Below are 11762 nucleotides of genomic sequence, written 5' to 3'. Positions count from 1 at the left end.
TTCTACCTTTCTTATTTCTAAAGCCACCCATGGATGTTCTCCAGCCTACCTCATGGACCTTGTTCATCCTCTTCTGTACTCACAAACAATCTGTAGTTTGAGTAAGAGACCTCTCTGGGGCACCGAGAGGCTAAGGGCCAGATTTTTAAAGGTATTTATGTATCTAAAGATGCAGAAAGGCACCTGGTGAAATTTTCAAAAGCACCTAGGAGCCTATTGGCATCTTTAGGCACATAAATACCTTTAAAAATCTGGATCTCCATGACTTATCCTCACTGACTGACTTTCCAAGACTGATTCTGCTCTAATTTAAACCAATGTAAATCTGGAATTAATAGAATTAACTGGTGTAAATGAGAGGAGATGAAGGCTCTCTGGGTTATATTCCAGATCCAAGCCCTTTAGGCTGCATAAGTGGCTTACTATGGTAAGGCCCCTGTACAATTCCTTTAACACAGGCCTTTCAGGAGATGCTGCAGAGAATCTAGCTCTCTGTCTTTATACCCTTGCCTATACCTCCTCATTTCTCTTTCTCCTCTCACAGTTGCTGTGTTCTGCCATTTGTTTTGTGTATATTTTACTATGTAAAAGAAGTGCACCTTCTATATTAGCTGGGCATGTGTCATAAATATAAAGGGAAGGGTAAACACCTTTAAAATCCCTCCTGGCCAGAGGAAAAACCCTTTCACCTGAAAAGGGTTAAGAAGCTAGCATCACCTCGCTGGCAGCTGACCAAAATGACCAATAAGGAAACAATATACTTTCAAAGCTGGAGGGGGGGAGAAACAAAGGTTCTCTCTGTCTGTGTTGTTTTTTTGCCAGGAACAGAAAAGGAATGGAGTCTTAGAACTTAGTAAGTTATCTAGCTAGATATGTGTTAGATTCTGTTTGTTTAAATGGCTGATAAAATAAGATGTGTTGAATGGAATGTATATTCCTGTTTTTGTGTCTTTTTGTAACTTAAGGTTTTGCCTAGAGGGATTCTCTACGTCTTGAATCTGATTACCCTGTAAGGTATTTACCATCCTGATTTTACAGAGGTGATTCTTTTACTTTTTCTTCAATTAAAATTCTTCTTTTAAGAACCTGATTGCTTTTTCGTTGTTCTTAAGATCCAAGAATTTGGGTCTGTGTTCACCTATGCAAATTGGTGAGGATTTTTATCAAGCCTTCTCCAGGAAAGGGGGTGTAGGGTTTGGGAGGATTTTAGGGGGAAAGACATTTCCAAGTGGGCTCTTTCCCTGTTATATATCTGTTAGATGCTTGGTGGTGGCAGCAATAAAATCCAAGGCAAAAGGTAAAATAGTTTGTACCTTGGGGAAGTTTTAACCTAAGCTGGTAAAAATAAGCTTACGGGGGTTTTCGTGCAGGTCCCCACATCTGTATCCTAGAGTTCAGAGTGGGGAAGGAACCTTGACATGGTGGAAGAGCTTGTGGGATTAACTTGAAATCATTTTGAGATTTTTTTGAACAAGAAGCACAGATTTTAAAAAGGAATTTTTTTTCCCCTTTGGACTGCTGGAAAGCAGGTTTTCAGCTGAAAGCAGTTAGAGGTTTTTTTTTTTTTTTTTGGTCTCTGCCTGAGGGCCAGAGCAGAGACAAAAGGGAATTGTCTTTTGTGAGCTGGAGTTTTCTCTACCTAAAGGCAGGGTAATTAACCTCCTGTAGGGAAATTCACAAGTCTTCACAGACCTGAAGAAGTTTTGTTTTTTTTTAACCTAAGAGCAAGTAGAGGAGTTTTCTGTCTATTTGCCTGGAGACAAAGGTGTTTACCCTTCCCTTTATATTTATGACAGCATGGGACTCTATTGTTAGACATGAGACTGCTTGAAATTGACTGTTTAGAAGGAAGCAACATGCTGTGCAGGCCACATGGTTAAATTTGCCAGTGTTTGTAAGGCAGGTGTACATTATTTGTTAATTGAAACCACTGGGCTGAAATTTGCTCTGTCAGTGCCATATGCTAACAATGAGGGGAAGGATGGTTTTGTGTCTAAAACTCAGGCGATCTGGGTTCAATTCCTGGCTCTGTCCCAGATTGCCTTAGCCTAGTCACTTAATCTCCTTGCTTCCCAATCTGTAAAATGGAGATCACACTTCTCTTTGTTATCTTAGCTATTTGTATTGTAATCTCTTTGGGGAAAGAAGGACTACTCCTTTGTGTGTATATATATATGTATAACAATGAATAACAGGCAGAGCTGGATAAATTTTTTGTGGGCCCCGGTGCCCAGACCATGGCTCTGCCTCCTGGTCGTCCACAATCCCCCCTGAAGCCCCACCCTCGCTTGGCCTCTCCCCCCCCCCCCCCCGAGGCCCCGCCTGAGCTCTGCCTCAAGGCCCCGCCCCTGCTTGGCCTTTTCACCCCCAAGAGATGACCTGTGCTCCTCCCTGAAGCTCCACCCCCACTAAGCTTCTTCCCCCCTAGGCTTGCACGCTTGCACGGGGGAGGGGACAGAGAAGAACAAGCAGGGGGCAAGAGGGTGGAGAGGAGTGAGCAGTGGGCAAGGCCTCAGGGGAAAGAGGCTGATCAGGGACTGGGCCTCGGAATGGAGCATGGGGGAGCAGGGCTGCGCTCCAGATGGTGAACCCCCTTTTGAGTGTGGGCCTGGCACCACTGCGCCATTGTATACCCAGTACTGATAACAAGACTGCACTCATGATGGCAGCAGGGCCGTGAGGTTGTGACTTTACAGTAACTCTCTATAAAAACTGAAGTAAACTCTGTATGTGCTCCTGTGATATTTTGTGAGAACTGTTAAAGAAAAAATTAAAAAGAGGAAAAGAAATGCATTTGAGACATGAAGATCTGGAAAATCTAGTAGTTTTTCATAGGGTTTTGTCACTGAATTCAATCTTCTGAAAAGTATTCTCTTTTACTCATTAAAACTTCTATTAAGGTTAATAACTTGGTACCTTAACTATACTGTCTAAATTTCTGTATTCTTGCAATCAGTATAGTTCAACCTCCTGAAGTTTATTCAATGTACTTTTTTCTCTCCCCAATCAACTGCAGACAATGAGTCTTGTAGAGAAACCACTCCTTTGTGAGTTAGGTTTGGGTTATTGATCACTGTGGTTATCAGCTGCATTAGAGCTATTTCCTGACTCCGACAGGACGTTCTGGCCCCACTAGTTTCATCATCAGCTCAGATTCACGGAGTCTGTTGATCCAGGTTTCTTCATAAGCATATTAAATCTAGTGAACAATGGAATGTCCAAAATAAATAATAATGACACACAAATTGTCTTGTGCAATCTCTAGAAACAAACAGTGACAGCAAAACACTGTGAAGCCCAAGTGAAATATGACTGCTTTGGAGCATTTCATTTATGGCTCTGCCTAATTATCATAGTATGCAACAAAAGTAATTAAGAATCCAGCAAACATAAATTTAAATCATGTCATGACTACAGATTTTGACAAACATTAGCGTACATAGCTTCCTCCCATAATAAATAGCGCTATATCCCTCAGAGAGAGGAGGGGATTACGTCTACCCTCATTATCTTCCCTGAAGAAGTTAAAACTTATAAGGGCAGGTATACACTACTGCTGCTGGTCAATCTAAGCTATGCAATTTGAGTTATGTTAGTAGCATAACTCAGGTTAACATAGCTTAGATCTACTTACTGCGGGGTCCACGCTACGCTATGTCGAAGGGAGACACTCTGCTGTCGACTCCCCTTACTCTTCTCACTCCGGTGGAGTACCAGAGTCGACAGGAGAGCAATCTGCGGTCAATTTAGTGGGTCTTCACTAGACCCACTAAATCGACCCCTGGTGCATTGATCGCCACAGGGTGGATTCCCCTGGTAAGTGCAGACAAGCCTTCAGTCACATTTATCCCTTGTGTACCTCTCCAGCTCCTTAAGGTCCTCATTCAGCAAGGCACGTAAGTACTTGCCTAACTTTAAGCATGAGAGTCGGCTCACTGATTTCAGTAGGACTACTCCCATGCTTAAAGTTAGGTGCAGGCTTAACTACCTTGCTGAATCACAGCATAAATGAGTTGCTTCACCGTGATTTAGGCATGCTATATCTGAGTGCCACAGAACAGCTGTAAGATCCGCACGTCTTTGGTGGCACTACAGACTTCCTGCCATCTTATGTTCACCTGTTGCATGTAGCATAGAGGTAGAAGAGACTATCTCCAGGAGCAACTTTAACGTCCTTGATGTGATTAGACGTGGTGCAACCAGTCCACTGGTACAAAGGATCAGAGCACTAGTTTGTCCCAATTCTCCATTGCTGTGGTCTGTACCTGACAACTCCTCACCTATCCAGGAGATTTTAAAAATTTGTTTCTTATAAAATTAATAATTATCATGCATTGCATATAATTCATAGTGCCATGAGCATTAATATGTATTTGATACCAAGAGGTTGTTATAATTATTTTTGTAATTTGTAAGAACATTGGTATAAAGCTTTCAGTGGCCTGAGACAGACTCCACTACCCTTCCCACTCCCGTTTGTGATGTATTGAAGACTGTACTGAAACTGTGATCTAGAACTAGATAAGTTAATGGAGGATAGGTCTATCAATGGCTATTAGCCAGGATGGGCAGGGATGGTGTCCCTAACTTCTTTTTGACAGAAGCTGGGAATGGGCGACCGGGGATGGATCACTTGATGGTTACCTATTCTGTTCATTCCCTCTGGGGCACCCAGCATTGGCCACTGTTGGGAGTCAGGATACTGGGCTAGATGGACCTTTGGTCTGACCCAGTATGGACATTCTTATGTTCTTATCTATCACTTTACATTCTCTGGGGTTTTCCTGATCCTGCTTGCAGGCCAGGGGCTCTGTAGGGAAGCATGCAATCAGGGCCTGGCAGAGTCAGTTTGTAGACAGAAAGCCTAGAGTAAGTTGGGGTGAGTTGTGCCTCTCTGTGTTTAGTACTTAGTATTAGTATCTGCTTTGTCTCTCTCTGTTTTGGGGTTCTTGTGTGTTATTGTTCTGAAAGTATGAGATTAGGTAGCTATACCCTGGGGACAGAATAGATCATGCATAGCAGCATTATGTTCACCTGTTGTGCATAATAATGCTGTTACCATGAGAGTGAAAGTCAAGTAATTTGTAATGTCACCTGAAGGCTGGAATAGAATTTCAGCCTATAGCAGAGTTTTGCTATATTCTCTTTCTTCAGCTGCTGACTTATTTGCTTTGCTCTAATACTGCTGATCTGCCCTTTCTCTTTTCCCCTTCAACTGTACTGCCTTTCTATTTATCCCTTGTCCTTTGGAACTCAATCTACCTAGCAGTGCTTAGATATCAGGTTTGTAGGTGACTTTCAAATACTAGAGATTGTACAGGGTTTGAGTCACACTTAGTAGTGAACAGGTCATCTTTTCCCTTGCACTTAGTTTTTAAAATGCTAAATCGAGGATTTATAAACCTGGTTTAATTCATACTTGTTGTGAGTGGTTGTAGGACAGAGTGGCCAAATGGTGCATTCGGATGGTTAATTCAGATGGACTTCAAGGGTTTGGACCTCCATGACTCAAGCAGAAGATTAAAATCCACACTGGAACATTTGGCTTTAGGGCTAATATATATCTATTAAGGTGAATAAATAACACCAACCTGCCTCCTAAGCTTGTAGAGTAAGATAATGTTGTACAGTGCTATTTAGGTGCTAAATATTCTGATACTACACAAAGGATGGTTCAGTGGTTAGGGTAGTCGCCTGGGATGTGGGAGACCTGCTTTGCCACCACTTTCCTGTGTGATCTTGGGCAAGGTGTTTAGTCTCCCTGTGCCTCAGGTCCTCCATCTGTAGAATGGAGACGCTTGCACTTTCCTATCGCAGAGACATTGCGGAGATACACACATTAAAAATATTGTGAGATGCTCAGGTACTATGGTAATGTATTAGTACCTTAGTGAGATACATATTGTATTATTACTAATATTTGGTTTGTGATTATTTTCTTCAATATTGATAACAGGGAGAAAGCACAGCTCATGTTTGCAATGCACTTACCCATATATAGAACCCAGTGATCTTTGCATAATGATTAAAAACCAATATAATGGTAGTCTTCAAATACAGGCAAATGGTGTTGGCTGTAGTACATTCAGTTAATAATCCTTTTAGTGGATGGAATTACTACGCCAGCCTCTATATGTAAATTCTTCAGTACTTAAAATCCTAAAAACACTTCTGGACCCATACATCAAAATAATACTATTATCAAAATAATTATTGTGAACATCATGAAAGTTCAAAGAATAAAGCATTAAGGTCGTGCACTTAAGCAAATCATAGCATCATAGAATCGAAGGACTGAAAGGGAGGTTTAGAGGTTATCTAGTTCAGTCTCCTGCACTCATGGCAGGACTGAGTATTACCTAGACCATCCCTAACAGAAGTTTGTCCAACCGGCTCTTAAAAATCCCCAATGATGAAGATTCCACAACCTCCCTAGGCAATTTGTTCCAGAGCTTAACTACCCTGACAGTTAGGAAGTTTTTCCTAATGTCCATCCTAAACTGCCCTTCTGCAATTTAAGCCCACTGCTTCCTGTCCTATCCTCAGAGGTTGAGGAAAAGAATTTTTCTCCCTTCTCCTTGTAACAACCTTTTACGTACTTGAGAACTGTTATCGTGTCCCCTCTTGGTCTTCTCTTCTCAAGACTAAACAAACCTAATTTTTTTCATTCTTCCCTCATAGGTCATGATTTCTAGATCTTTATTTGTTTATATTCATCCTTTGTAATTTGACCTAGTTTCCACTTTTTGTAGGACTCTTTTTTGAATTTCAGATCATTGAAGATCTCCTGGTTAAGTCAGGATGGTCTCTTGCCATACTTCCTATCTTTCCTATGCAGTGGGATAGTCTGCTCTTGTGCCCATAATAATGTCTCTATGAAACTGCCAACTGTCTTCAGTTGTTTTCCCCCTTAAACTTGCTTCCCATGGGATCTTTACCTATCAACTTCCTGAGTTTGCTAAAGTCTGCCTTCTTGAAATCCATTATCTTTATTGTACTGTTTTCCCTCCTACCATTCCTTAGAATCATGAACTTTACCATTTCATGATCACTTTCACCTAAGCTGCCTTCCACTTTCAAATTCTCAACCAGTTCCTCCCTATGTGTCAAAATCAAATCTAGAACAGCCTCTCCCCAGTAGCTTTCTCCACCTTCTGAAATAAAAAAAATTCTCCAATACATTCCAAGAATGTGTTGGATAATCTGGGCCCTGCTATGTTGTTTTCCCAACGGATGTCTGGGTAGTTGAAGTCCCCCATCACTACCAAGTCCTTTGCTTTGGATGCTTTTGTTAGTTGTTTAAAAAAGAGCCTCATCCACCTCTTCTTCCTAGTTAGGTGTAGTAGACCCCCTACCATGACATCGTCCATGTTTTTAACGTCTCTTATCCTTACCCAGAAATTTTCAACAAGTCTGACTCCTATTTCCATCTCAACCTCAGTCCAAGTGTATACATTTTTACTATATAAAAGGCAACACCTCCTCCTTTCCCTCTGCCTGTCTTTCCTGAGCAAGTTGTATCCTATACTAATATTCCAGTCACGTGTATTATCCCACTGTCTGTCATGCCAACTTCATAGTTGTGTTTTATTAACTAGCATTTCAAGTTCTTCCTGCTTATTCCCCATGCTTCTTGCATTAGTATACAGATATTTAAGATTCTGATTTGATTTCCCACCTATGTTCTCTCTTGTCTCTCTCTTATCCCTGCTACAATGGCCCATGCTCCCCCCCCCCCCCGATTCTGACCCTTCTCCCAGTTATCCATGTTTTTGACTTACCTGTGGGCGTTTTTCCCCTGCCCCGTCAAACCTAGTTTAAAGCCCTCCTCACCACAGTTTCCAACTTTCATGCAGTCAATAAGCACCCTGACTTTCACAATAAGCCAAAAATCAAGCTAATCCCATTTCAAGGCCAAAACAAGCCAGTCCCTAAGAACCCCAACACTCTGTGACTAGATTCCCCTGGCATGCAGTCTGGGACTGTGGTGGGTCCGCTGTGCACCCTTGACTCTCTCCCACCCCTTGCCCCTGCTTGCTCTCCCTTGTCCCTGCTTTCCGGGAGCCGATCAAAAAAAAAAAAATCAACAAGCTACAAGCCAAAAACTAGCCAACAAGCGACTCACAAGCCGATTAAGCCAAAAACAAGCCCAATTTCTGCATTTTTTTTCACAGGTTTGGCATGTCTGCTCCTCACTATGTTGGTCAGTCTGTATCCAAATATGCTCTTCCCTTTCCATAATAGGTGGACCCCATCTCTGTTTAGCAGTTCTTCTTCCTGGAACAGCATCCCGTGGTCAAGGAAGTAGAAGCCCTCCTGGAAACACCATCCTTGCAGCCAGGCATTCACAGGATGCATCTTTCTCTGCCTGGGCCCCTATCCTTGACCGGAAGGATCAAATAGAATACCACCTGCGCTCCAAACTCCTTCACCCATACTCCCAGAGCCCTGTAGTCACTTCTGCTCTGCTCAAGGTCACACCTCGCAGCATCATTAGTGCCACATGGATGAGTAGCACAGGGTAGCAGTCAGGGGCTGGATGATCCTTGACAATCCCTCTGTAAGTCTCGGATATGGGCCCCTGGCAGACAGCATACCTCCTGGGATGCCATGTCAGGCTGACAGATGGGTGCCTCCACCCCCTTCAGAAGAGAGTCACTAACCACCACTACCCTACGTTTCCTCCTGGGAGTGGTGGCTGCGATCCTCCCAGTCTTGGGGGTATGTGGCTTCTCCTCCTCCTCCTCATTGCTCATTACCAGGGCAGCATAATGGTTCTTCATCACTGTGGTGGGTGGGTTGGGAGTAGGGGTGGAGCACTGCCTGCTGCCCAAAGTAACCAGCATCCAGTGTCCTCCCTGTGCCATGTCCTCCTCCCCTGCGGTATGACAGCAGTCCTTTCTACCTGGATAGCTTCCTCAGCCTTGGACATCTCCATATGAATACTCTCAATGAATTCCTTGTGGACACAGGTGCTCCGCAGCCTAGCCACTTCTTCCTGTGGCTCTCCCACATGCTTTCTGAGATATACCGCCAGTGGACTCCTTTCCCACACTGGACAGTCCCCCCAGCCCAGCTTGCTAAGAGTGGGAAATGCAGTCTGCAAATCCACGCCAGAATCTGGGTAGAGGCATCCAGGGTCATGGTCTCTGTCTGGATCTGGGTGCCAGTGGAGGAGGCGGGAGCAGTGTTGGTACTGGCGATTCGGCTTTACTAATGATAGCAGTTATATTATGACTCCCTCTCACAAACGCCCTCTCAAACTTCCCTGTTTACAGTCCCCTTCCTGGTCACTTAGCCTCTGGCTTTTAAGGCCTTCTCTCCTATAGTCAGCCCTCATTAATCACACAAAGAAAAGGAGGACTTCTGGCACCTTAGAGACTAACCAATTTATTTGAGCATGAGCTTTCGTGAGCTACAGCTCACTTCATCGGGTGCAGACCGTGGAAACTGCAGAAGACATTATATACACAGAGACCATGAAACAATACCTCCTCCCACCCCACTCTCCTGCTGGTAATAGCTTATCTAAAGTGATCATCAAGTTGGGCCATTTCCAGCACAAATCCAGGTTTTCTCACCCTCCGCCCCCCCCCACACAAACTCACTCTCCTGCTGGTAATAGCCCATCCAAAGTGACCACTCTCCTTACAATGTGTATGATAATCAAGGTGGGCCATTTCCAGCACAAATCCAGGTTTTCTCACCCCCCCATCCCCTTTTTTCAAAAAAACACACACACAAAAACTCACTCTCCTGCTGGTAATAGCTTATCCAAACTGACCACTCTCCTTACATTGTGCATGACAATCAAGGAGGGCCATTTCCAGCATAAATCCAAGTTTAACCAGAATGTCGGGGGGGGGGAGCCTATTTCCCCTTGTTTTTTTTCTACCCCCCCCCGACGTTCTGGTTAAACTTGGATTTGTGCTGGAAATGGCCCACCTTGATTATCTTGCACATTGTAGGGAGAGTGGTCGCTTTGGATAAGCTATTACCAGCAGGAGAGTGAGTTTTTGTGTGTGTGTTTTTTTGAAAAAAGGGGGTGGGGGGGTGAGAAAACCTGTATTTGTGCTGGAAATGGCCATCTTGATTTTCATACACATTGTGAGGAGAGTGGTCACTTTGGATAAGCTATTACCAGCAGGAGAGTGAGTTTGTGTGTGGGGGGGCGGAGGGTGAGAAAACCTGGATTTGTGCTGGAAATGGCCCAACTTGATGATCACTTTAGATAAGCTATTACCAGCAGGAGAGTGGGGTGGGAGGAGGTATTGTTTCATGGTCTCTGTGTATATAATGTCTTCTGCAGTTTCCACGGTCTGCACCCGATGAAGTGAGCTGTAGCTCACGAAAGCTCATGCTCAAATAAATTGGTTAGTCGCTAAGGTGCCACAAGTACTCCTTTTCTTTTTGCGAATACAGACTAACACGGCTGTTACTCTGAAACCTGAAATTAATCACACAGTGGGAGGGTGATCACAAGGCTGATTGAGGTTGATCAAAGATGATCCAGGGAACAAAGGCTCAAACAGTCCCCAAATACTCAATCCCAATTGACCCTGACACTTTAAATAACCTGAAAGAGAAAGAAAAACACAAAAAGCCAAAAACCAAAGAGCCAAACAAATTCACTCACCCCAAGATTAGTACTCGGCACCTTGTTTGTTCAAGATTAGTATTCCTCCCCCTCTCAAACTCCCCTGTTTGCTAGCTAAAGTCTGCACTGATTCAGCATTGCATTTAAACACGTGCCTAACTCTAAGCATGTGGTTAAGTCTCACTGACTTCAAGTTAAGTATTTGCCCGACTTTAAGCAATGGCTAAGTGCTGTGCTGCATAGGGATAGATGTCTGAATCGGCCTAATGGCCTGATAAAGCTTACTGAAATCAATGGAAGCATTGACAGGAAAAACACAGGAAATTAAATATATCTGACTTTGTCTTGGTAAGTGATTGTAATAGAATTCTATACTTCTTTTTCAGTAGAACATTGTTGATTTTGTAGACCAGTGTAGCAAAGAACAATTATTTTTCCAATTCACATGGATTCTTTAGAGAAGTAGTCATCTTGCAAGAGGTGACAGATGAAGAGAAAGTTGTACCTTGTACATACAATCAAGTAAAGCTGCAACTCAGGGATTTTCTGTTGCCTAGGGACAGCTTTTGTCCTGTAAACTAAAAAGGAGTGAGATACATTAAGAGCCTTATAATGAAGATAAAAATGTAATTCTTTCTAATATAAAGCCAGCTACAATGCAAGTACATTAAATCCCCATTATAAATCATCTTTGTTACAGCCCATTTTACAGCAATCAGAAAGCTTCTCTTTCTTGGATGGAAACATAATGAGGGTGCAATGTTTCAATTGCAAATCACATTCTTTTCTTTTATGAATCAAATGGAGGAAAATATATAAAGTAAAATGCAAAGAACATTGAAGACACTAGAAGAAAGTCTTAGATGGCGGAAAGATCACTGAAGTACTAACTGGGAGTAAAATATATGAAACCTTTAAATTTCAGCTGATTAAGTAGATGAATGCAATGGGACAGCTATCTCAAGTGAAGAGTGAGCGAAAACATTAGAAAGGCTGAATGTTAATATCTGAATATTTGAAAGGCTTGTCCTAGCAGTTTACAGCACAAACTTGAGGGATGAAGGGGCAACATTCAAAGGCTAAGAATGCCATCTCTCAGCACTAAAAGAGCAAAGGAATAAGGAGAAGTCAAAGGATGACAGTAGTTGGATGCAAGCCAGTCACA

Source organism: Lepidochelys kempii, chromosome 1, assembly GCF_965140285.1.
Source record: "Lepidochelys kempii isolate rLepKem1 chromosome 1, rLepKem1.hap1, whole genome shotgun sequence".
Lineage (NCBI taxonomy): Eukaryota > Metazoa > Chordata > Testudines > Cheloniidae > Lepidochelys > Lepidochelys kempii.
The sequence above is the reverse complement of the archived record's forward strand: the minus strand, read 5'-3'. Positions refer to the sequence as shown.